The sequence below is a fragment of the Dermacentor albipictus genome, unplaced genomic scaffold (genome assembly GCF_038994185.2).
Source record: "Dermacentor albipictus isolate Rhodes 1998 colony unplaced genomic scaffold, USDA_Dalb.pri_finalv2 scaffold_20, whole genome shotgun sequence".
Classification (NCBI taxonomy): Eukaryota; Metazoa; Arthropoda; class Arachnida; order Ixodida; family Ixodidae; genus Dermacentor; species Dermacentor albipictus.
The window spans coordinates 151992-176864 of record NW_027225574.1 but is presented as its reverse complement, the minus strand read 5'-3'; the positions used below and the strand labels follow the sequence as shown (position 1 = coordinate 176864).

Below are 24873 nucleotides of genomic sequence, written 5' to 3'. Positions count from 1 at the left end.
CAATCTTTGTCTAACACATTGAGGAAACTAGATGATCGTCTTCTGAGTGAACGGACAGTACTAGAGCACCGTCCCCACCGATCATCGGCTCAGAAGGCAGTGAAGGCACTTTTGTGCTTTCTCAGAACCTCTGGTATGCACAAGTGGCTTTCACTCAATGACTGTCTATGCACGGCTCTATACCCTCTTTCTCTCTTTCTCCTGTCTCTCTCTTCCCCTTCTCTCTTCCGCCAGCACAGTGTAGCCAACCAGACTCTTGACTGGTTAACATCCCTGCCTTCCTTATCTCTCTCTCTTGCCATGCTTTACGGCCACTTGGCTCGCAGACCAAGCTTGGCTTGACGGTCACTGTCTCGCTCGCAGGCCAGGCGTGAGGCCTACTATTGGATATGCGGGCACTGCAATCATTTTGAAGTGCTACGTTGGATCACGTGATTCCACCATGCTCCGACGAAGGGAAGCGGACGGTTGGAACGCGTTTTTTAACCGCTATTTCCTAGCGTCTTCCCCGTGGAACAGCGCTGTTTTGTACTCACTTCATTTGCGTGGAAACCTACAGACTACACAAACTGCGAAAGTACGCTCAAAGTTATCGGCGGCATGGTACTTTACAGCTCCGTGCCGCAGTGCGCTACGAACACGAAGGAGCAGGGCCTGAGCTTTCACCTTTACCCCAAAGAAAAGAAGCTGCGCGACGCATCGCTGCTAGGGGTACGAATATGTAAGGAACCGAGCTGCTAAGCACGTGTTTGCAGCAAGCACTTCCGCGAAGAAGAGTTCATGTACGAACTCCGAGCGTGAGTAGTAGACGACGTGAGACGATCGCTCACGTCAAGTGTTCAGCGAGGGATACGCAATACTTGGACCGCATGGCGGCCGGTGCTTCTTACGCCGTTGGTGAGCAGTAGGTGATTGACGCGGGGCCGTATGCAGTCACAGTTAATGCATCACAAAGGATCTCGCTTTCATGCGGTGCAGAAATGCATCAGCTCGGTGTCCCTAGCGCCCACCGGTGGCGCAAGATGTGCCGTCAACCCCGCGCTCCTAGTATCGTGTTTCAATCGCTGAGCACTGTTCGTTGGCTGAAAACTGCCACCATAACATTTGTTTCTTTCGCGGCAGGATGGAAAAAGCGCTGCCTTGCACCCAGAGCCGTGTCGTCGAAGAATTGACCAGTGCGTCCTGTGAATCTTCAGAGCAGCAGAGTGGCAGCATGCTAGTGCATTCAAATGCGCAGAGTAATACGGTCGGGTGTCACACGGTGCGTTTTCAATTGCGACTGAGCCCGATCGGGACCAAATTTCTCGATAGTGATTGGCCCCTCTTTGTGCAAGCTGCAGAATCCGGGAGCTAATTGTGGAAAAAAAATCGATCTCGATCTGCCTCGATCGTCATCGAAAATGCACCGTGTGACAACCACATAAGATTCGCGCTATAAGAAGCAACAGAAAAATATTAAAATCATACCAGAGACAAACGTGTGCTCGTCGTCAGACTGCTGGCGAAAATGTAAAATCTTATCTAGCTACAACGTCGCAAAGTAACCGCCTGTCAGAAAAAATGACAGCTATTCCATTCTGTGAAGATGGAATGGCAGCGAAAGCTGACGACAGTCAAAGATCTCAAAGAAAAGCAAAGTGCTTGCGCTACCATTCCATCTTCACACAGTGGAATGGTTGTCATTTTTCGCGTAGCGAGTCTGGCGTCGTTGCTCGTTCGGAGGTGCCAGGGCTCGCGATTGTCGTTTTCGTTCATCATCGCGCAAACGTACGTCGTCGGTTGTCGTTTCGCGCCGACGCCGTTTACATTCTCGATGCTGTTCTCTCCGGCGCTCCTCGTACGCATGTTGTTCTTCGGGTGTACGAACCATACGTGTCCGCTCGATCGATAACGCAGCTGCTTTTAGCGCCGATACCTCCCCTGCTGGTATACTGCGATAACCTTGACGACACGCTATTGTTCACGGCGAGCATTCTAATCTGTTCCGCATTTTCACATCTGCGCCGCCGCACTGTACCTGTATGAGTTTGTTAGAAATCGCTAAGTCCGTTTCTCTGGCCGGACGCCGAAAAAACTACGGAAGGTTAGTAGTATACAGCTTTCGCTGTAAAATAACAAAGCTAAACTCTGAATGACGCGTGCACGTGGATATGGCTGTCTTGTGTATAAACCTCAAATCATATGAGAAAGGCCACGGCTGCATGCAGCTCAAATCGAATGTTGGGTTGCTTCCCACAAAACGGAGAAACCACTTGCGTCATGCTCCATGGGGGTATGCGGGCTAAACAGAAATATAAATTTGCGAGTGCCATTTCTTTGTCGTGCCAACCGCGGCCCGTTTGTAGATGCAAAGCTACAATGAATAAAATTACACGGTGAACAGGTTGCACGAATTTCCTGCAGCAAAATATGTTTCTTTACCGCAAGCACACGCTAAATACCATTGATGCTTAGTTTTAATTCGACAAAATGGTTTCTTACCTTTTAGAAAAGCAGCGGACCCGGCCGTTTCCATGTCGGTGGTCATAGCAGACGACGCCGGCAGCCGGAGTGGTGGCTGAGGCTTTATAAGGAAGTTAACTTTTTTCGGAACAGCTATTTAACATATCGTATGGTCAGCGACGAAGCCATAGCCATATTTTACTGATTTCGTCGAATTGAAATAGAGTAACAATAAATAAATAAATAAATAAAGACGCGAAAGCGGCTGCGGGCTGAGCAGGAGAGGGCTGGCGGAGCAATTGCACGTCACACGGATGACTCCGCATGGCGGCGCCACGGTATACCCCCGCCCCCCAACGTTACTAAGTATCTAGTAACGATGCCCGCCCCCAGCGTCGACGATGGCCTCCGGCCTACTCCCCGCAAGGACGCCAACAAAGAAGGCTTGAGATTAAGTAGGAGTCCACGATACTGGCGACCCCGACGTGGAACACTTTTTTGACCAACTTAGTACCGTTGTCAGATGGGAAGAGGACTTGGCACCCGGAGGTGCCGCATACCGAAGCTTGCACGTACTCATCAACCCAGCATCATTCAGTACATTGACCCCGGTGCCCCCTTCAGTCCAGGTTGACCGGACGGGAAGCTTTGTCTCGAGCCAACGGTTCTTCCCGGACAAGGGGGCTTGTGTGGTGCAGCACAAGTGAGCTACTGCACTCAACACACAAACAGCCATGTTGGTCTTGTCGGACACGAACCTGACAGACTCTCGGATTGCCTTAGCACAAAAGAGGTCAAGGCGTACAACCATGGAGACCACCAGAGCCATTCGCGGAGCTGCGTGACCGCACGAGGGTGCGCCACGACCGGTTCCGGCTCTGGGTTCCACTGGCAGATCGACTGGCACACACAGCCAAGTCGGGCGACCTTGGAAGCATGCGTCATAACTTAATGGAGAGCTTTCCACCTGACTCACCAGAAATCACGGCAGAGTGAGCCCACACCTCCAGAAACTTCTTGTCGCCCAAGTGGTGCCACTCCCGAGTGAGATGGAACCAGACCTCCTTCCGTGCTTTCGCAAGCACTTCGTGGAGGCCCGATGTCCGCCCCCCGCAAACCGCATCACAGCATGCCAACCAAACTTGGCATGAGCACTCGAGAAGGAGCACGGACTCTTTTATCGCCTGCTTAGGCAAAGGGTGCAAAAAGCGAACAGTCTGATATGGAACACCTGGAAGACTAAAAAGATTAGCAATCCACTGGAGAAGAGCCGCGGCAAGCAAACACTGCGTAAAGACATGAACCGAGTCCTCACGACCCCCACAAAAAAAATGCAAACTCCACGAGCCAAGATGGCTGTGTGAGGCCAACCCCGGTGTGAGGCCCGCAAGACAGTGTGTTCGGGAGAAGGATCGCGTTGGAGATTATTTTAATCTCCTCGGTCGCTCGACGCCTGCGCCAAATCCTGAAGCACTCGCCCCACACTGGCCTTTACTTCTTGCCATTGTCTGCATTCTAAGTTCTCTGTTGTGGAACGAGGGGAAAAGAGAAGCCATACAACTGTCATACATATATGAAAACCGTAAAAGCCACTGCGTTCGAAACATGCTATTTTCCTAAACTACCGTTGTCGCTCAAGCAATTATTCCCAATAAGCCAAAATAAATCTTCAATTTTTATAAATTACATAAAACAAAGTAAGATATCTGGAAGCTTTATATGCACAGCATAAGTACTACAAACAAAGTATTGCAAATCGATTAACTTATCCGTATTATATCGTACTTTTTGGGAAAAGTTTGCGCAACTACCGCTATAGCGCGTCACGTCGCGTTTCGCAATGCCTCACGCTTCTCACACGGTATCGGCGCCAGAGCTCACTCTTGTTTCCTCGATTTGACGAGCGGCGGACAGAGGTCGGGAGAGAGAACCGCGGCTTATGGCTACACTGGCGATCGCTCGAATAGCATGATCACTTGAAGCCATCGACTGTGGTCGAATCAAGGAATGTCGCTGGAGCCGGCTGGTTTGCCAAGGGACGTACGTGTCTCCGTCAGTGCGAAGACGAGACCCCTGGTGAAACATTGGCCCTAGCGCGAGGCATTCCCTTGGTCGACCACTGTCGATCAAACGACTGCTGTGTCGTTTAGAGCGGCACAGCGCTTGAGAGACGATGACGCCCCTTTAAAAGAAAGCGAACCCACTGCTCTTCGCGCAAATGGCGCTGGAGCCGTCGTCCGAAACCACTGGGAAAATGTTGGGCGTCTTTTTTTTTCCCTCTTCTTCTCGTTCAATACCCGACAAACCCTTATGTTCCCTGCCTTATTTCGCAAGAACGTCGATTTGTTGAGCGGCACGGCCTTTCCTCGCCTGCGCGACGCGAGAGTGGCCGCTCACAAGCGCGGTGCAGCGGTGCGCGGCTGGACAGGCGTGCCCCAAGGACCACACAGCCGCCGGATCAATAGGCGCGCCAAGCGTGAACGCATTCCGTAGCACCCGGACATGACCAGCGCGGCCGAGAAGGCCGTGACACGACCATGGACCTCAGTCGACCGTGGCACGAAAACAAGACGCTGGAAACGGGGCAAGAACTATAAAACATCTACAAGTGTAAATAAAAGGCCAGAGGTCGCGCCGCTCCTCCGTAACGCGCCTGGGTGCTAAATGGGGCCGTGTAAATGGCTCCGTTTGGCTGCCTTTGTGTCTATACCCGAAATCCCGAATCCTCCCCTTCGCGAAAAGAATGCAGAGTGGCGCCCGATTGGGGGGAGGAGGGAAGCTGCGCTCACTGCGTGCGCTGCCAAAGGTCAAAGCGCGTCGGTTATATGGAGCATCCGCAGGGGCCAGTGCGGGCTTTTCGGCTGTGCACGAGACGAAACGGCTGGTGGCATATCGCGCTGTGATAACGGGCGTGCCCTTGCTGAGCTATAAGGCATGTACACACGGTATGACTACTGCCGCGTTTACCGTGATGTCCGGTGCTTCTGGACAAAGAGAAGGCCCTTGGGAACCAAGGCGTCCGTGCGAAAAGGCGGATTCTTGACGGACTGATTATTTTGTGTAGTTGCTGCATTCATTTGGTTATCTTGTAGTCTCGTTTCACAAGGACACTTCGAACGATACGCATGGACCACGTGCTCGAGGTAAGTGGTCTTCTGTACTTCTTCAGTAGAATGAGTACACTTAACAACCTATAGCACTGATGCCTTGCAGTGCCTGGCTCATTTCTTTACCTTGTTGAAATAAGACTACTACGGCTACGACTGCTATGTGTCCACCGAAGTGAGCCTTTCGCGTTTCGGGGGGGGGGGGGGGGGGGTTCTCTTTCGTTTTCGTTTATTGGGGGTTCTCTTTCGTTTTCGTTTATTTCTGTAAGACATCCATAAGTGTTGCGTGATGTGCCCATTTTTTTCCCCGGTAGCTTAAATGGGATATATCTGCGTGTATGTCTACTACGGTGAACGAGGTGCGAAACACTCACTGAATAAGATTTGCGCTCGGTCTCGCCGAAGCACTTTGGTGCGCGACGCAGACGGAAATGGCTTGTCCCAACTGCAGCACGACGCTGAACTGGTTAATTAAATATGACTTGCAAGTCATTCCCCAACTAGTTCCAAGGCGCAAGAGGTGCGGTGTTGCTCTTCGTAGCCGCTGTGCCCGCTTGCCGCCGCGGATAGATTCGTGGAGCCCTGCTCCTCGCATATCCCCCTTTGTATATAAGAAAGGTGACTTCACCCCAGTACTCGCGAACGGGTCTCCACTCGAATCCAGTGTTGCCGCCGCTACTATTTTTTTTTTTCAGATTTTCATTGATCTAATGAGAAATCTTCGGCACATACTGCTTTTTGGCGTCTTCGAGAAAGAAAGCGACAGCGAGATGTGCTACTGTGTGAAGTGTTTTTGCTTTTTCTGCTACTTTCTATGAAATGTGCTACTTTTTCAGTAGGTAACTGCTAAAGTGCAGTCAAGGTCTACTGCGCACGAGCACCGAGCGATATGTGCCTTTTTTTTTATCTTTCTTGGCTTAAGCGTAGTGCAAAATAGGCTTCAGGATTCAGCTACCAGATGTCATCTGAGACACTTCCAAAATTGGTTTCAAGGTTGGAAAGCGGTATCTTTTATAGTTACGGTGTTCAGATTCCCTGTGCGCCGTGTGGCTTTTTGTGCCCCTCACAGCGCCAAGAATTTTGTAGGTCATTGTGCTGTGCTGATGCTTCTGAGATGGCACATTGTGGAACTAACCATAAGAACTGGAACCGTGCTGTCAAAAACTTCCGTTTAACATGCTTATTTTGACAGTATAATGGGATCTACTGACTTCTGCTGATTTTTGAAGCAACAATCAACTATTTGTTTTATGATCCGTGGCAACACTGCTCGAATATCTTCCTTCGATTCCACAAAGTGTAGGATAGCAGCGCTCATCTATTATTCCCGAGTAATTGCTCGTCAAAGAGCCCTCCCATCGAGTGCACTTTAGACCAAGGAGGTTAAGTGTATATACATATATATAAGCCTCCTTGGGATAGACGTTACAGGAGCGCCTGAGTAAGATCGCCGACCAGCGCTGGCCTGTTGTTTCACTGTGCGGAAATACATGTGCTTCACGCCTCAAGACAAACACATAAAATTTTTCGTATAACTTACGGCAACCTTGACTTGTAAAATTGTCTTTATGTACAGCGGAAAAGTGTTGAAAATCTGAACACGCACGTACCCAGGACTTTCCTTTCTGGGGAAGGGAGGGGGGGAGGGACAACCCGCAGGAGAGAAATGATATAAGGTGTATCTCACAGGTACGCCTGTCAGATACAACTTTCCTTTACTTGGCAAACAAGAAGCCACATAAAATGGACTCGCGCAGGAAAGAACCGCAGGAAGAACACTGCCAAGAACAAGTAAACAAGCGAAAGTGTAAACTAAAGATTTCTTGTAGCTTTTTTTTAACCACCTCTGGAAGAAATATAGAGAAATATATATTTGCGGAACAATCACAGTCCTTTTAGATCCCTCATTTACAGCTCTACAAAGTGCCAAAACCGACTCGTATTGTTATTTTGGAAGTTGCGTAACGATGTGTGGCCGCCATTCCCGTACAACCGCATAGAGTGCAGGACGCTGCGGTTCTAGGTGCTTTGCGCCCACTGCGGAAGGTGAGAAAAACACCTACATAAGCACAGCAGAGCTGTAGCTAAGTCAGGCGGCTCGACCGATAACTGTACAAGCGCCATTCAAAGCGCACGGAATTATTCTCCACTTCCGGCGGCGTTTTCTGTACTTCTTGTTTAAATAAAAAAGAAGTTCATCCATAAATATTTTCGCAAACAACGGTCGAATTTGATAATTTTAGCTTTTTATTCCTGTTTGGCTGTTGGTTGTGCTCTCTCCCTCAGTAGATCGCTTAATTTCTCAGCTCCTTGCGACTCTTGTTTCCAGTTGCCAATTTTGCACGAAAAGTGCTGTATAATTAGGGAAAAACCAGACGAGGTAACGGGTGACAGTCATATTACTTGTGGGTTTAAGGGTTATTGCAGGGTTTGATAACGGACGCTGTCTCGCATTTTTTTTATTCTCCACCTTATCTAACCCATACCACGGGCATATGGTTTTGAGGATCTGTCAGCCTCGCGGTGAACAGTCCCTCGAGGAAATAATGAAGCAAAAGGAAAAGTTAAGCGCAACTGGCGTATTCTCCGGTCGCAACTCGTTCCACGAGCATACGGACCATGCTGACTAAGAACCGAAATCCCTTTTCTGGTCCCTGGATCAGTCTAAACAAAGAAGGTTGAACTAACGAATCAACAATGATGCGCGTGACCGCTGAATAGATGCAGACAACTGAACGCATCTCGAGTTAATCGCACGGGCACCGAATCGATGAGAAAACTGGCGTTCGCACCCCAGGAAATGCCGATAACTACCACCATCCAAAAGGAGTGAAAAAGGCAGCAAAATGATTACCGCCGAACAGCTGTCAAGTCTCAACATTGACTTGGCAGCGCTTTAGGAATGTGTGTGAGGACTGGTGGCGTGGGTGGCGGGGATGGGGGAGGGGGAGTTTGCTGCTCAATTTTTTTTTTTTTTTGGGGGGGGGAGGGGGGCTGAATCTGCGGGCTTAGATTTTAACGCACTCCGGCTACTCGATGTCGCCATATCACTGCCAATGCATTTCTTGCTCGCTACACTTAACGTCCTACGTTAGTGAGAACAACCGGAAGCCGTCCAGCGACGATTGTAATTACTAAATATAGAGGATTTAAGCCACAATAATACTTATTGCATGACAATATTGACTACAAGAGCGGACAAAAGAAAATTCCACGTGGGTTAATTTAACAGCGTAATTAAGATTCGGTAATGAACTTCTTCTTAAGTTATCAGCCTTACGTTAACAATGCCAATTGTTTGTAGCTAATGGGGAGTACATAACAAATCCGCTTTTAGAGGGGTTTTAAAGCCCTCGTTGAAAGCACGCTGGCACGAAAAGTGCCGATAAATTTTTAGCGCAGAAGCGAAACCACACACGTTAAGAATACTCGTAACCACGCCCGTACGACCGCTGGATGAAAACAACACGATCGCCGAGCGGCCGTGCCATGCCTTACGGCTGCATGACGTAGTCACGGGATGGGTCACGTGGCATCTCGTGGTGTTCTGACTGGAACGCCAGGCTTATAAAGTCGATCTCAACTGGCGCCCCGCGCTTGGTTTGTGCTTGTCACCAGAAAAAAAACGAAACGAACAGTCGCTGGTGCTCGTCGACAGCGGAATCCTGTGGATGTGCATGCATCGAAGACCTGCTTTCTTTTCTCATTTCTTTTTTTCAATATTGCATTAGCGCAATACTCGTGCGTTAAATTAAGTTATTAGAAACGCACATGCACACACATATATGCGGCTTCTTTCAAGACGGATTCCTCTGACCAAACAGGAGCAACTTGTAGTTGCGTGCTCCAGGGTTGAGCACGCGTGGCTGCCTTATCACTTGCTTCGAATCAATCGGCAAAGAGTGCGAGCTTGCGTGGAATCGACCGGGCGAACGCTTATCGGCGAGAAAGCTACTCCGCATCGACCAGCCGAGTTTGTTAATTACGCCCAGGAAGTGTCACTAATTAGGCGCTGCATGATGGGAACGTTGGCGCTGTGCGGGGCACCAGTCTCGCGGACCATGTATCAACATTATCGAGACTGGCGAAAAACGAAAACCGCGCTTGATGCATTAGAGTTTCCTGGTTTGAGAATCGTTATGAAGCAGCCTATATAGAGAGTGCAAGCTAATGCTTTATAGCGTCACCGGCCATTTTGAATCGCCGGCTCATATATTAACTTTAAATTTGCCGAAATTGCACTTAATTTGGAAACAATGAAGAAAAAATCAGAAACTAAAATTATATAGTAAATGGTAATAACTTGATAACTTAGCTGTAGGCAGGCTTCTCTCTGTAGCATGCCTTTCTTTTTTATTACCTCTTCATTTAGTCACCTTTCGTACGCAACAATTAATAACAGGTGGCGAAACAGAAAATCGAGAACATCGAACACTTCTTGCCAGTAGTGCTAAGAAAAAAAAATACTCATCGTTTTAGTTACTTCTGCTGCCCCTGCCGTTTTTCGTTGCGCTCTGTAGAAGCGCAATGAGGTTGGAGCAGCCGGCTTTGTTTTGCAGGGTGAAGCTCTCTATGTTTAAACGAATATTTATTTCTATACCTCCTGTTTCCATGAAAGTCAGCGTCGTTCTCTGCTGCCTATAGGTGAGCAAGTATAAACAGGAACGGTTCTCAACCTTAAAAAAGACAGCGCCGAAACAGCATTCACTTAACGACTTAAATTTACGGTGCGTCGGCTGATACCTGTATACAACCTGAGAACTTCGAATTTCGATTGTTGAGGACTCCTCGCGTTCTTTGACAACGTATCATCCATGACATTCGGTGGCTACGGCCTTTTGCTTTTCGAGCACGAGATCGAGGGTTCGACTTCCTACCTCGGCCTTCCCATTCCAATGAGGGTGCAATAAAAGAACGCTCATGTAATGAGCGTTGAGAGCACGTCAGATATGCCCTACGTGATTGAAATTAATCAACACACAGCTCTCCACTACTGAATGCCAGAGAAATGTTGTGCGGAAAAGAATGCCATGCAAACGTTGAACATTGTTCCACGCAATTCCGCGTGGAGCACAGTTTCCCCTTACGTCCATTGCAGTCATCTGTCTTTCCGTTCCACATATATTTCTTCATTTATCTTCTCAAACGGAGTCCCAACTAGATTATTGGAAAAAGCTTGCAAAAAAAAAGAAAAATTCCAGGTACTAAGACCCAAACAATGAAACGTTCCTTTCCTTCGAGCGCTTCCTAACCTTACGTGAGGCCTCCTTACAGCGAAGGACCGATGGAGGAAGCAAGCGTACTCTGAAAGCTGCCTTCACTCGTCCTCACGTAAGGAACGGTTGCCGCGTGCCTGGGTTCGTGATTAGAGAGCTTTAGTTTAGGGGATGCAAGAGGCTTGCGTACGCAAGTAGTAGAGGAGACGGTACTGCGCATGCGCAGACCGCTACGTCTACTTGCGTCCTTAGGTTGTTTGGCCGGCCGAAGACATCGCTGCCCCTAAAGGCCGATCCACACGACGGACCAAATTGCTCTTTTGGACCGCGGTCCGCGCATCACGTGATAGGACGTCACCAGTTCGTGCGTACCGCCGTTGGCCCGAGCAAGACCGCGGCCCTCACGGTCCAACAAATCGTCAAGGCTTTTGCCGCTTCCGTTTTGGCGGCGGACCGCATGCAAACCGCAGCGATTTTGGCTTAGCCAACGAATGTTGTCCGGCAACAGTGTATTCAGCCAAATCCAATCTAGTTTTCGGCTCAGCAAAAGCCAGTCAAGCCAGCCGTTTCATGTCCGCCGTTCCGCCTACACGTGCGTGCAGCAGATATATTTTTTAAACACCGTGTCCTCTTGGAGTGACGAGGAGGTTTTTTCATTTTGTATACCTCGTTGAGCAGTTCCCGGTTTTGTGGGACTAGAGCCGGAATGATAACAACGATAACACTATGGCCGAGAGTGTAGCTGGTTGGTCTGCTCTGCCGTCTGCTATGGCGGTCCGCCGTGTGAATGCGCTCTGCGCCGGGCCGGACCACGGCGGGCCGTGACGTCGCATCACGTGACCGATCGGTCCGCGGACTTGGTCCGTCGTGTGGATCGGCCTTAAGTGGTCACGTTACCCTCCTGACTCTCGTGGTGTAGGAGAACTTACGAGTAGCTAGCGGGTAGATAATCTAATAAATCTTTCGCCAAGTGTTCACAGACGTCGTTTTTATATATATTACAGAGGTTTAGCGTGTCCGGTATTCGGATAAACGCAGTTGGGGTATTGGGGCGGAGCCATAAACGGGAGCTTCCTGCATGGTGCATCCACCTGGCGGCGCAAAGCTCAAACGGACAAAAGCAGCTAATATTGCTGTAACCAAGTCTATTCTACTTCGCTGCTGGCGTAAATTTTCGGCACTGACGTAATTGTGTTGTTGCCAAAAGTGTATACCCGCAGCTAAGTAAAATACACTTGGTTACTGCAATATTAGCTGTTTTTGTCAGTTTGAGCTTTGCGCCACCAGGTGGCTGCACCATGCAGGCCGCACCCGTTCATGGCTCCGCCCCAATGCTCCAGCCTGCATTTACCCGAATACCGGACACTCTAAACCTCTCTATTAACTGCTTTTATTAAGAATAGTTTTATGTGCTTTACTTCATATGCTTGATATCGTGTTTTAAAAAATGATAACACAGCAAAGATTAGACGTTGATGGCGCTGCGAGCGCATGCGACCTCACTGGTGCTTGCGTTTGGGGCCGCTAACCTATAACGTGTTTCTGCTTGCGTACGCAAACGCAAACGCACCCAAGCGCTAGGGGCCCCAACGCCTTGCGTCCTATCTCTTAAAAGCTTTACGCGAACACCATTATTGAATAAAAAAATGTTGTATCGTCGCACAATCTTTAAAGGGACCCTGAAATGCTTTTGACGATTTTCTACAAACGTACTGAGTCGTTAGGGTAGGTCCTTCTGATCATTAATTGACACATCTAAGTGCTCTGCGTAAAGCGTGTAATTTATTATAAGGTTTTAAAAATGCACATCGCTGCCGATCGCAGCGCACTGCTCGGGGGAATTTTAAGCCGCCCCTACCCATATGACCGAAATCACCCATATGACGTCAGCGGGGCAAGCTATCCGATTGGCTGACCAGGGCGCGTGATCGATAATTTTTCCAACTTTATGGTAAACAAATGATCTTCATAATAGTTGGAATGTTAGTTGATTTGTTTTTATAAAAAGAAAGTAGCATAAAGAGAATGCACAAGAACAATTTTTCAGTACACTTAAGCACTTCCGGCACACAGCAAGTGCCGTCTGCTTGTGTTACAACGTACTCCATTTTGACGAGAGCTCCGCGGTCAGAGTTGGTCTCAGTCTTTTCGCGAGCACTATGATTTGACTTTGTTGCCTTGTGGACTGCAAACGTAGCGACTGGCAATATGTCAAGCTGCGACATCGTGTCGCTCTGCAAGGCAGCGTACGAGCGAAGTGGCTGCTGCGCATCGGACTGCCGCTATCCGATCGGCGCCAGGATTTGCGCGTTTGTGGCCGTCACTTTACACCGGAAGATTACTAACGGAAAAGCGTTTCGCGAGTCCCGTATTAGGGCAAACGTAAGCGCAAGGGGACAGGGTCTGGCCGCTTGACTATGCCGTAACGGGATGAGCCGAGTTGTGCAGAAGAGCAAATGTGAATGGTCTGCACGGTGCAGCCACCTGGTGGCATAGAGCTCAACCATACACAGTAGCAGCAACGAAGCGTATTCTTCTTTGCTGCTGGTGCGTATTTTTCGCAGGAGTGTAATCATCAACACGTTGTTTTTATAAATGTTTAAAATGTTTTACACTTGGTTAGAGCAATATTAGCGCTTTGTTTGGCTGGTTAAGCGCTGCGCCAACAAGTGTCTGGACCGTGCAGACCGATCAGGCCACTCACGTACGTCTACGCCAAAGTTCCTTCATCAGCTTGAGTTTATGCCTCCAGTCATTTGCCGAAATGACCAGCTTGCCTGTGGCTACCGGAATACAAGACACGTTCGGCGCTACGACAGAATGCTCGCAACGCACGCTGCTTCGATAGCTCTCGCTTGGGGTCGACAGCCAAGCGGCTAGCGGAGAGACTTCGCGCTGGCGGGGGCGGGCTCTAAAACAACCGGAAGTGGACGATGTGACGTCGCAGCGTGACGCAGGACCAGTGAGGGCGGAGCTTAGCTCCGCTCGCTTGGCGAACGAGTTGAGGAGGAAAAGCATGGCTGGGGAGGAGGGTAACTTCTAATGGCTTGTAGCTTCATTAATACGTAACGCTTCACTTAAATTGTGGTGCGAACGTTCTACTTAAGCTGTACCCTACGCGTCTACAAAATTTGTCCGAACCGTTTCAGGGGCCCTTTAAATTGAAGAGCTAATATAGAGAAGCGTGGACGCTTTCTTCTAGTTTTGTTTACTAAAGTTAAAAAAAGTAGCGCACAACAGTGTAAAACTTGATGTGCTCCATCAACGCTGGCACGCCGGCGTCGTGCAACGCCTATCAACGCCTAGCAACGCTTTCATGCCGCACGCGTGACTGAAACGAACATGCCTGGCAAGACGTACCGTGCTCGCGCTTCTCCGCAGGTGGGCGACAGCGCGCATGCGCAAGGAAACGTCACGTGGTTAAGCAGTGAGGTGAAGCGCTCGTTCAGGGTCAAGAGCGGCGTAAGGACGCATGAAGGTAGCTTTGGAGCTACCTTATGCTGAGGAAGCACCAAGGAAGCCTTCACCGAGGGCCCCTCAGTAAGGGCGCTTTCAGAGTGACATAAGGTAGCCTCACCGCAATGAAGGCTTCCTTACTGAGGTGAGGAAGATTTCATTGTTTGGCCCTAAGTGGATTCATAAGTGGAACCAGGCTAAAGGTCTTATACAGCGTCCCTCATAACCCACCGTGCAGCTGAGGGACAGTAAACCCCGCAATCGCATTCAAATGTATTTTTTAACGTTCTAGAAGCTCCCGTTCTACGACAACACTGCATCTATACGGCACCCTCAAGCTTGTGGGAGAAAAGAAAAGAACAGAAAGCTGTTTATATTAGAACGACTCGTTATTTGTTTCCCCAAAATAGTCATTTTGAGCTGTGAGGTAACTGAAAAACACAGGAACTCTACTTTGTCGATCGTATTATAAGATGGCCGAGCTATTTTATTTAGCTGACGCACTCAAATGCAGACAAGTCTGTTTCGTGTCTAGAGACAACATCAACAACAAAACCCCGAAGTTAATCACAGCCCCTACCTTTGATTCTTTCATTCTGCTATCTCTCGGGAGTGACAGCGTCCTTGTCAATTACATAGGGTGAACGCCATGCCGCGCGCTTACACACGCACACATTCAATACGTCCATTTTGCTATCATGATCCCGGTATAAGCGCGGCGGAGAGGCCCAATAAATATGGCGTCTATCTCAGCTCGACAATGCACCTAAACGGTGCAAGTACACGCAGCCGCGAGCATCACAAATAAACAGAGAGAGAGAGGGGGGGAGATAGAGAGAGATCGCGACCAATAAAATACATCAGAATATATAAAACAAATACACCAAAACCTGAATTGTTCGTTAGGTACCACGCCTGCCTGCGGTGCAACTAACTCGTTATCGCCGCAAGATAGCTTCGATGCTCGTTTCTGTGCACGTTACGTAATGGGACACGAACCGCAGGGAAGGCGAGACGGAATGAATAATAAAGCGAAGGGGTGGCGGGCGTTTCGTTGATCAAGGATCCTGAAGGCGGCCGGCGTATCTTGCGTTCACGCATGAACGGCCGTACACAACCGCGCAGGGTTCGTCGGTGCTGTGCCAGTGTTCCTCGACTCCTTTGTGCCGAACGCACAGCGGCTGCTGATGCTGCGCGGGCTCGCATTCGCGATGCGGAAGCGCAAGCCCTCGCAGACGCGAACTTTTGCGAAATGTTCAAACGCGGATCTGGCGCAACTGGAAAAATGGGAAAAAATTGATGTGTACATCACGTCATTTCCTTTCTTTCTTTCCTTCCTTCTTTCTTCTTTAATAAAGTAGCGATGGTCGAATTTGGCACTTAATTTTAATAATAATAAACTTAATTATGGGGTTTTACGTGCCAAAACCACTTTCTGATTATGAGGCACGCCGTAGTGGAGGACTCCGGAAATTTTGACCACCTGGGGTTCTTTAACGTGCACCTAAATCCAAGCACACCGGTGTTTTCGCATTTCGCCCCCATCGAAATGCGGCCGCCGTGGCCGGGATTCGATCCCGCGACCTCGTGCTCAGCAGCCCAACACCATAGCCACTGAGCAACCACGGCGGGTAATTTGGCGCTCGTGCGCACACCAGAAACACGGAAATTACCCTATACATTACAATATTTCTTTCTTTCTTTCTCTCTTGCTTTTGTCTTCTTTTCTTTCTTTCTTCCTTTCATTTTTTCTTTCTCTCTTTCTTCTTTCCTTTCTCTCACTCTTTATTTATTCCTTTCTCTCTTTATTTCTCTCTCTTTTTTCTTGCTTGACAAAAACAGTCGCAGCTTCTCTCGTTGCGTGCTTCCGGTTCTTCCTCGTTTCAAATGACTAGCGCCCTGCGATGCCTATAACAACACTTTCTTGATCTTGCACGGCGCTGCTATTTGCTAGTTAATCTGCCATCCTTAAAGGCGACGTTAGTGAGACGTCTACGTGAGCGAGAAGGAGAAAGACACAAATAGAGAGAGAAAGAAAGTATTAAAATGCGGAGAGCTTTGCCGGCGTATTATTTCCGTAACATCCCTGATGGGAACAGCTCAAAAAACGGGACAAGAGGGTGGCAAACAAACGCACACACAGATTTCCAATCGATTTTATCAATGCCAAGGGATCCGTTTTTAAATGGTTAACTTGGTTTGAGTGATCCGCGTTTAAAAACAGTTCATTTGGTGTTAATAAGTTCATTTGTATTTGCGTGCGTGTGCCTGCGTGCGCTCCATACACTTCACCCGCCTTTTGCGCTGTTGCCTTTAATGATGTTGCCTTACCAAACAGCTAGGATTGAAACCTTAGTGCTAGTATTACGCATACTAGCCTGTTTGTTATATTCTTCGTGGGTGAAGGAAAAAAAATGTATAGAAAGAAGAATTGAATTATGGGGTTTTACGTGCCAAAACCACTTTCTCATTATGAGGCACGCCGTAGTGGAGGACTCCGGAAATTTCGACCACAAGGGGTTCTTTAACGTGCACCTAAATCCAAGCACACCGGTGTTTTCGCATTTCGCCCCCATCGAAATGCGGCCGCCGTGGCCGGGATTCGATCCCGCGACCTCGTGCTCAGCAGCCCAACACCATAGCCACTGAGCAACCACGGCGGGTATATGGAAAAAAAAAGAAGACAGGGAAAATTTAAAAAAAAGGGAAAGGAATGTCGACAGAACACGACCTGTCATTTCGCTTTCACTGTAGTCGCGTTACATTACGCGCACTTGAATCTAGGAGTTTTGAAAGATAGGCAACAGAACCGAGGTGAGCAAGCAAGATGTCGAAAGCTTGACGTCGCTTCAACGGACAATACCTGAGACCTAGCTAACAGACGACTTGTCGTCTCGACAGGGAGCCTTGACAGAGCGGCTGCATATTCATCTCGTACTCTGTTATTTCTTTAGTCTAGTGTACGTCCTGCAATTCGGTAAAATGTGTGCAACCTATAGCACACAACTGCAGCTGTAGGGTAGTTGAGGAGGGTGGTGAATTCCGCGACGAAGCGCTGTATACAGCGCTTCGTCGCGGACTTTTTAGCTTTCATGAGCTGCCGTGCGTTGCACTTGCCCGTTTTTTGTAAACTCAGAGCAGCAAAAAAATAAAAAGTGACACACTCCAGTACCATCAGCCCACGTGATGTGTTTTCTCGATTTCATCTTTTTTTTTTTCGGACTGCTGCGCCTCATTCTGACTGGTGTTTTCGAAGAGCACGCATCTATACTATACGCGGCTACATCTTTATTCGAATTCTGCATTACCGACCTCGATCGGTCAGTCGGTGCGGAGGCTGCGACTCTCCATCCTCGGGTCTCAATGGCCTGCGTCTTTTTAATTTCTGCGCAGCACGCGTGCTGCGATGCGTCGAATAACGGGTTTATGCACTGAATTGAAGTAGTAACTTAGCGCGATAAAAACACGCAAACAAGAAAGGTGGGCAAGGACAAGCGCTCGTCCTTGTCCACCTTTCTTGTTTCCGTGTTTTTTTCGCGCTAACTTACTACTTCAATTATGGACGCCCAACTAGCCCAACAATCAACTCTTCTAGAATTTTTATGCACTGAATACGCGAGTTAATGAAGGTGCGCTTTACACGTATGAATAAAACGTTCTTCACGCGATGCTCTCTTATGTGCGGTGTAATTTTGAAACCCGGTATCGCTTACTGTGTTCTCTGTGCGAGTGCACTTTAAGTTAACAGATTAACGAAGATCTCGCGGGCGGATATATATCGCAGACTTGACACCTTTGCTCTCGCCCTCTATATATGACCCATGTCCCTATTGTTTGGACAGCTGAAACTCGTGCCCCCGTTATTAAAAGGCCCCTCACCAGGCCCCATAGCAAATTTTGGTTATACGCTGGAAGCTTTTACTTGTCCTCTAGGGAACTTTCTGCCACAATTTGTTTTCCAAATCGGCTCATTAATAGCCGAAATAGAAATATTTCAGTGCGGCAACCCATAATTTCAACAGGCGGGCTCCACTGCCAAACAAGACGCTCTCTCCACTCGCCCCGTCTAGCCTACGCAAGCGAAATTCCTTCCCTGCGTTCTCCCAAATGAGACCTCGAGGATCGCGTGACGCATACGGCACAGGCCGCGCCTTCATTTTTCTTCTCGCTTTTTTTTTCCTGCGCTATATGCATTTCCGCCGACCGCGCCACCCCGTGAGCCCCGTCAGTCGTGCCTGGTGGTGGTTCGTCAGTAACTGGAGTGCAGATTTGCTGTCGCACAGCACGGCGACCGGCTGGTCAGGAGGGTCCTCGGCCAAGAGGTCAGCCGCCAGTGCAGCCCGGCCAGCTCTGCTGCAGTAGAGCTTGCCGGAAACGACAGGTGGCACTGTCTGCTGCAGGCTTTTGCTGGGATGGAGCGTGCTGCTGCTGCTCATCCGTCTGGCATAACGGAACCATCTGTGAACACCTGCATCTGCCCTTCCAGTTGCTCCTGGAGTTTGCAAATGGCTGCCTGCTTCAGAGCAGCTGCAGGTGTTCGGTGTTTCGATGTCCCGTCCAGTGAAAGATGGACTTCTGGTCGCCGATGATGAGGTGCTGGCGGGACAACCGCGACTGGAGGATCCGAAATCACTTCGTCGTACGGCTGACAGAGCCCTTCCATCCGCGAAGAGGGCTGCTTCCCAAGACGTTCCATGAAGGCCTGGCCATTCGGGGTCCGATGCAGTCTCTCGACATGCCCCAGTGCCCGCTGGAGCATACAAAGAGACAGCGGCCACTCTGCAGCCTCGGCGAGTGTTACTGCCACAGGGGAGTATTTGGGGAGACCCAGGATGGCCCGCACCGCTCCCCTGTGCAGTCCCTCCAAGTGTGCCCTCCTGGCTGGAGAGAGGTTCACCAGGGGAAAAGCGTACAGAAGTACGGAGGACGCTGCAGCCTGGTTGAGACGCAGTGCCCACTTCGTGGTAAAACCACGGCCACACTACTGCAGCTTGCATATGGCCCCCTAGACTCCTCGCACCTTGGCCCTGGCGGCCTTGGCAGCTGGGATCCATGTGAGTCAATGGTCAATAGTGGGCCCCAGGTATGTGACCACCGGCTTCCATGGAACGAAATTTGCCCCAACATTGAGTCTCCTGATGTTGGGGCAGGCCGAGGCTTGCGGGTGGATCAGCAGGGCATCCGTCTTCGTTGCCGAGACTTTGAGTCCAATGCATTCAAGGTAGGTGACGACTACGTCCAAGGCTCTCTGCAGCAACCTCCTGATGGTTGGAAGGGACTGCCTCGGTCCCCTAGTCCATAGTGCCACGTCCTCGGCGTAGATGGAGCAGCAGGCTGGGAACCATGTGTCGGGCGGGAGCGAAGCTGGTAATCCTGTCAGCGCCATGTTGAAAAGGAAGGGGTTGAGCACTGAGCCTTATGGAACACCGGTTATGATGTCCCTTGGGTCGTTAACTCCCCTGCAACACGGACGCGGAAGATTCTCCCGGCCAGGAAGGCAGTCACGAACCCTCGGAGGCGCCCGCTGATGCCAAGTCTGTCCAGTGCAGCCTCCACGACAGCATGTGGGAGGATGTCAAATGTGCTCTCCACATCAAGCAGAATCAGCATGGCCGCGTCCCCGCAACTCTGGGCATCCTCAAGAGCGGCGACAACGTCTGTGACGGAATCTGCTGTGCATCAACGACGCCTGAAGCCCGTCTGGTGTTCGGAGAATAACCGCAGGTGGACAGCAATCCACTCCAATCGTGCCAGCGCCACCCTCTCAATCACGTTGCAGGCTGCAGAGGTGAGGGAGACTAGCCTATACGACGAGAGTGCCGTGGCAGGCTTTCGGGGCTTCAGGACTGGAGCCACCACTGCAGTCCGCCAGCTCTATGGGAAGATGCCTGAGCACCAGATGTCGTTGTAGGACTCCAGTAGTCGTTCTCTGCCGGCATCCTTCAGGTTGCGGAGCATCTGGAAGGTGATGCCATCGATTCCTGGCGCACTCCGCCTGGTCCTCTGGAGCGCTGATTTCAGCTCGTGCATCCGGATGGGCTCGCTGCACAGCTCCTGAATCTGTGCAGCTACCCACCCTGGATGGTGGCAGGATGTAGGGCACTGCAGTGCAGCGGATGGTGGTGGTGTGGCCAGCAGGACAGGTACTCCGGCAGCAAACCGGTCCTCCAGCAGCTCCGCCAGGTCAGCAGCGCGGATGCCCAGATGTACCGCTATGGACAGTACCTGACATGTGGCTTGCAGTAGCGCCCGCAGGCACTTCAGCAGGCGCTACGCATGGGTTCCATTGAGGGTAGGGTTGATAGAAGAGCAGATGCCCTCCCAGCTCTGACGCCTGCGTCTCCATGCGCGACGTCTGCAGATGGCATCCACCCGACGGTACTTTGTCCAAAGCTTTGGTTGACCAGTGCGCAGAGCCTGGCGTTCCGCTCGGCGCCATTCCGCTCTTAGTGGCAGATGCCGCAGGTCAGGAACTGGCTGGCCCACCTGCGCTGTTGTGCAGATGCTTGCGGCCCTTGTGCTGTTGGTGACGAGCTAGAGGAAGTCCCCGCTGCTGGATTCCTGCTGGCACAACTTCCTGAAGACCCGCCAGTCCACGATGTGGTACTCTCGACTCCTGGGGGACTTCCACTTGGACATGCGGGACTCCTGGGGACTTCCACTTGGACAGGCGGGACAGACAGGGTGTCCCTGTCTGGCAGGGGGAGCCTTGAGGGTAGCTCCTGCCACAGGAAATGCAACCTGTCGGCCATCTGCAGCTTCTACCACGTGACAGAAACGGCCACACTGCCGGCACTGCAGTGGACGAGGCCTTCCCGGCCTTACCCTGAACAAGAGCTTGAAAGTGCTCACTTGTTCTGGAGGGGGGGGGGGGGGGGGGGGTGAGTACCGGCCCGTAAACCGTATGGCCACCGTGTTGCCATCCTTCGTTGCTGTTGGGACTGGAACAGAAAACTCGATGGCCTACAGCAGGTCCTTGTCTGCAGGCATTCCGTCCATCCCGTGTATAAAGCCGGTGCTCTTTCCATGCTCAGCCGGTACCACTGGAATGCCGTGGAGCTCGGTGACTGCCAACAGCTCCTCAAGGGATGCCCAAGTGGTCGTATCGGCGACCCCGATGTGGCGCTTGAGGTTGACACGAAATGCATCAACACCTGGTCGCGCAGCCACCATCTTGATTGGGGAGCCTTCGATTCCCCCCAATCAGGTTCCTCAGGTCACTCCAATAAAGTCCTTGTCACTGTCACCTGGTCGCGCAGAAAGTGCCGCCGCGAGTGAGATACGCGGGGCACTCCGCGGAAGGCGACACCCGGTGCAGATGGGCGGAAGAGCGCCGTGCCGGTGACCGCAGGGTTGATTGGGAGTGCTGCATTCTCCGAAGCCCTTGCGCGGCGCCGATCTCATTTCGACAGGACCAGCTGGAAGCCATCCGCAGGTGGCTCACGAGCTGGGAGGTCCTCACGCTCCGCTGCCTCTTTAGTGGCTGCAGTCTCAGGAGTGCGCTGCGAGGAGTCGGCCACTCGGGAAGTAGAAGCTTCTGAAGCGGTAGAAGTGTTCTTCTGCACCTTCTTCTGCTGTTGCTTCTTCTTCCGCAGGTTCTGCTGTGCAGATACGTAGCGTGGTGACAAATCCTCCTCCTCACAGACGAGGAGGATTTGTCCATGTTGTGGCTGCTGTGGACGGCCCCGCGCCTCGCTTCAAGAGCTGCAACAAATTCTGAAGCTGAAGGCTTGGAGGTCTAGCGTGAGGCGGCGGCTCAATGAAGCCGGCCTAAGGAGCAGATCAGCCGCCAAAAAGCACCTACTTAGGGCCACAAACAGAGCAAAACGGCTCGGTTTTGCACAAGAACACGAAGGGTGGACTGTGGAACAATGGAGAAATGTTGTATTCCGTGATTAACCTAAGTTTACGACCGTTCGGCGACCAGCGAGAACGAACTAGGCGCCCTGCCAAGACACGGTAAGTTATTTTCTATAACCAATTGTTATCCGTGCATAATATTGAAATACTATTTTAATATTTCAGCTGGTTTACCTCGCTTTCGGGTTCAGACTAATTTGCTCTGAGGAGACGAATAACTCAGTGCTAAAATATTTCACCACTTAGGAAGAAAACAATGTAACTATATTAGGCTAACATATTTGTTTAATAAAGTGGATCAGTGCATCACAATGAGACAACTTATTTCGGTCTGTGTTGCAGTTTTACCGTCGAGCCTGAGTCAGCTCATGCGTTTGCGATTCAAGCCAGTGCTCGCAATCCATGCTGCGAACATGAACTTAAGTGAGGTTGGCCCAGATTCTTAGTCAGCTTGATTACCTAATGTAAAATATCGGTAGTCACTATATGCATTTTTCCTTGTCCCGGCTACATGCTGCGGTACCTGCAATGAATCGCAGCGAGCGAGCGCACTAGTTTGAGTGTGTGGGCTTGCATTACCAAAGATGGTTTTCGCCCACTGATACGGCTGGAAGGCAAGTTCACCGCTGAAAGGTACAGGGCCATTATAGACGATGGACTGATTCCGTACGTTCTTGACGGCCCATTCCCGGAAGGGAATGACTATATGGTCGCCGATCCACACTGCTCGTGTTGTGCAAGAACTGTTCGAAGAGCGCGACGTCACTGTCTTGGAGTGACCGCTCCAGTCGCCGGACCTCAGCATCATTGTATGTGTCTGGGGCTCATTGAATGTATCGCTGGCGCGCCATCCTCTACACGGATTGTCCGAAGATAGGCTCTGGTCCACCATCGTCAGCGAGTGGGATGTGCTGCGAATGAACACATAGCTTACCGAGTGACTTCACACCTCACTGCCCTCCAGAATGAGCGCTGCCGCAGGGGACATGACGAGATAATAAGTTCGGAGCGCTACGCGTGCATTTTTTCGCCGCCTGGCAGGGCCTGTCTGGTGAATTGTCGAGAAGCATCACTTCCAACTCACTGTCTTAACCTAAAGCATTCCTTTATTCGTACCCGTTTGTTTCATCGTGTTTGACCTGCATAGTTACTATTGTTGAGTGCTTTGTTTTCCTTTCACGTCAAATATAGGCCAAACACGTTGTGCGCACATTTTGGTGGCTCTATCTTGCCGCTGCTTATTAGGGTAGCACACACAGTGAAGGAATACGCGTGCATGCACTCAGTATATCCCTGCCTTTCGAATGAAGACGCGAAGCATGCCGTAACAAGAAGTTTGTAGAACCCCATTATCGACAATGAAGGCTCAGAGGTTGGCATCGCACAACGGTTGGTAATGAATACCGGCTCACTTCCCGCAGTAACAATGAAATACGCGCACTGCCCCTGGCAGTAGTACGCTTCCAGACAATGCGGCCAGCGCGCACCATTGTAGCAGACGACGCGGTTGAAGGCTACTTCTCTCGAGCGCCTACGCCTGCGCGAGCTGCTGCCGCCACCCCATTCCAGTGCTCGGCGCATCGCCAATGCAATGCGCTCCGAGTTTTCCCCTAAGTGTGAAACAGGCTGTACATCTCTCTTGCTTCTTTGCGAAGTAAAACAAAAACACGTAGATATTCCGCTTGTGTGTTTTATTATTTTTCTAAACGTCAATTTCTAAGTTCAAGCAACAGATCAAAAAATAACAGATGGTGCCTTGAATAATTCTTGAAGTCACGTGTCACCACGAGCGATGTGACACAGCGGACACGATTACGTAAGCACAGGGGCACGATTACGTCACCGCCCGGCTTAGAGCGCGACGGTCGCGAGTGAAGAGGGAAACAGCGTTCGGATTGAAATTTCAGATCTTTCCGGGGCGCGTAGCGATGTAATACTTTGCAGACACAATTGTTATCGCGCAGTATATGCTCTGCGCATGTCAGCTCAACATGGCCCGACCTGGTGAGGGGCCCTTTAAAGCAATCCACGCGTGCAAATCGCTTATCCGGTGCCGAGAGCGACAATGTGAAACTTGACCATACGGTACGCTCACCACCGGTCCTCTGACGCCATCATGCCGTTATGAACTTCGGCAGCTACATGCAGGGGAATGCAAAAAATGTGTCCTTCTGATTGATTGATTGATTGATTGATTGATTGATTGATTGATTGATTGATTGATTGATTGATTGATTGATTGATTGATTGATTGATTGATTGATTGATTGATTGATTGTACGCCCTCGCAATATTTGATGAACAGATGGAAATGACATGACGCCGCGTTCCGGCATAATTTTCTGAGGCTTTTCACGCTACTCAGCCTTAAATATCGGTGTAGCGGCGTGTTGGAGTTGGGGAGCGTAATATGATATTTAGTTTCTATGGCCACAACTGTTATGGGCTCCACTCCCCTATGTATACTTTTTCTTTATTGAAATGACAATAAAAGAAAGAGGCGTAGTCACCTGCTAATGGTGACGGCTACTCCTTTTCTCATAGCGGAAACAACAATATAAAATATATGTAGTAAAATGAAAAGAAATCACTTCATACGGTCAGAAATCCACAGCATAGTCCTATACGCCCATGAACATAACATCAGATGCAAGTTGCACCATATATATATTTATATATGTGGTGCAACCCTATATATATTTAGTCGTTTTGACGTAGGATTCTACGGTGACACCGCGTAACACTAAGAACGCCTTTGCAGACTGCGTGACAGTGCCCACAGAAACAGTGTG

At 50.1% G+C, this 24873-nt stretch overlaps 1 protein-coding gene across 2 annotated transcripts in view; it reads left to right on the top strand.

The window, feature by feature from the left end:
* The window catches only part of LOC139052208 (Golgi-associated plant pathogenesis-related protein 1-like), a 281560-nt gene that overhangs the window by 205471 nt on the left and 51216 nt on the right, over positions 1-24873 (top strand). Inside the window, exon 1 of one of the 2 annotated variants that reach the window (XM_070529290.1) lies at positions 5426-5585. The exons of the other annotated variant lie outside the window; for it this stretch is intronic. The gene's annotated coding sequence lies outside the window, so the exon portion shown is untranslated. Of the gene's footprint in view, positions 1-5425; positions 5586-24873 lie in introns of those variants that run through there. 2 annotated transcript variants of the gene reach the window in all.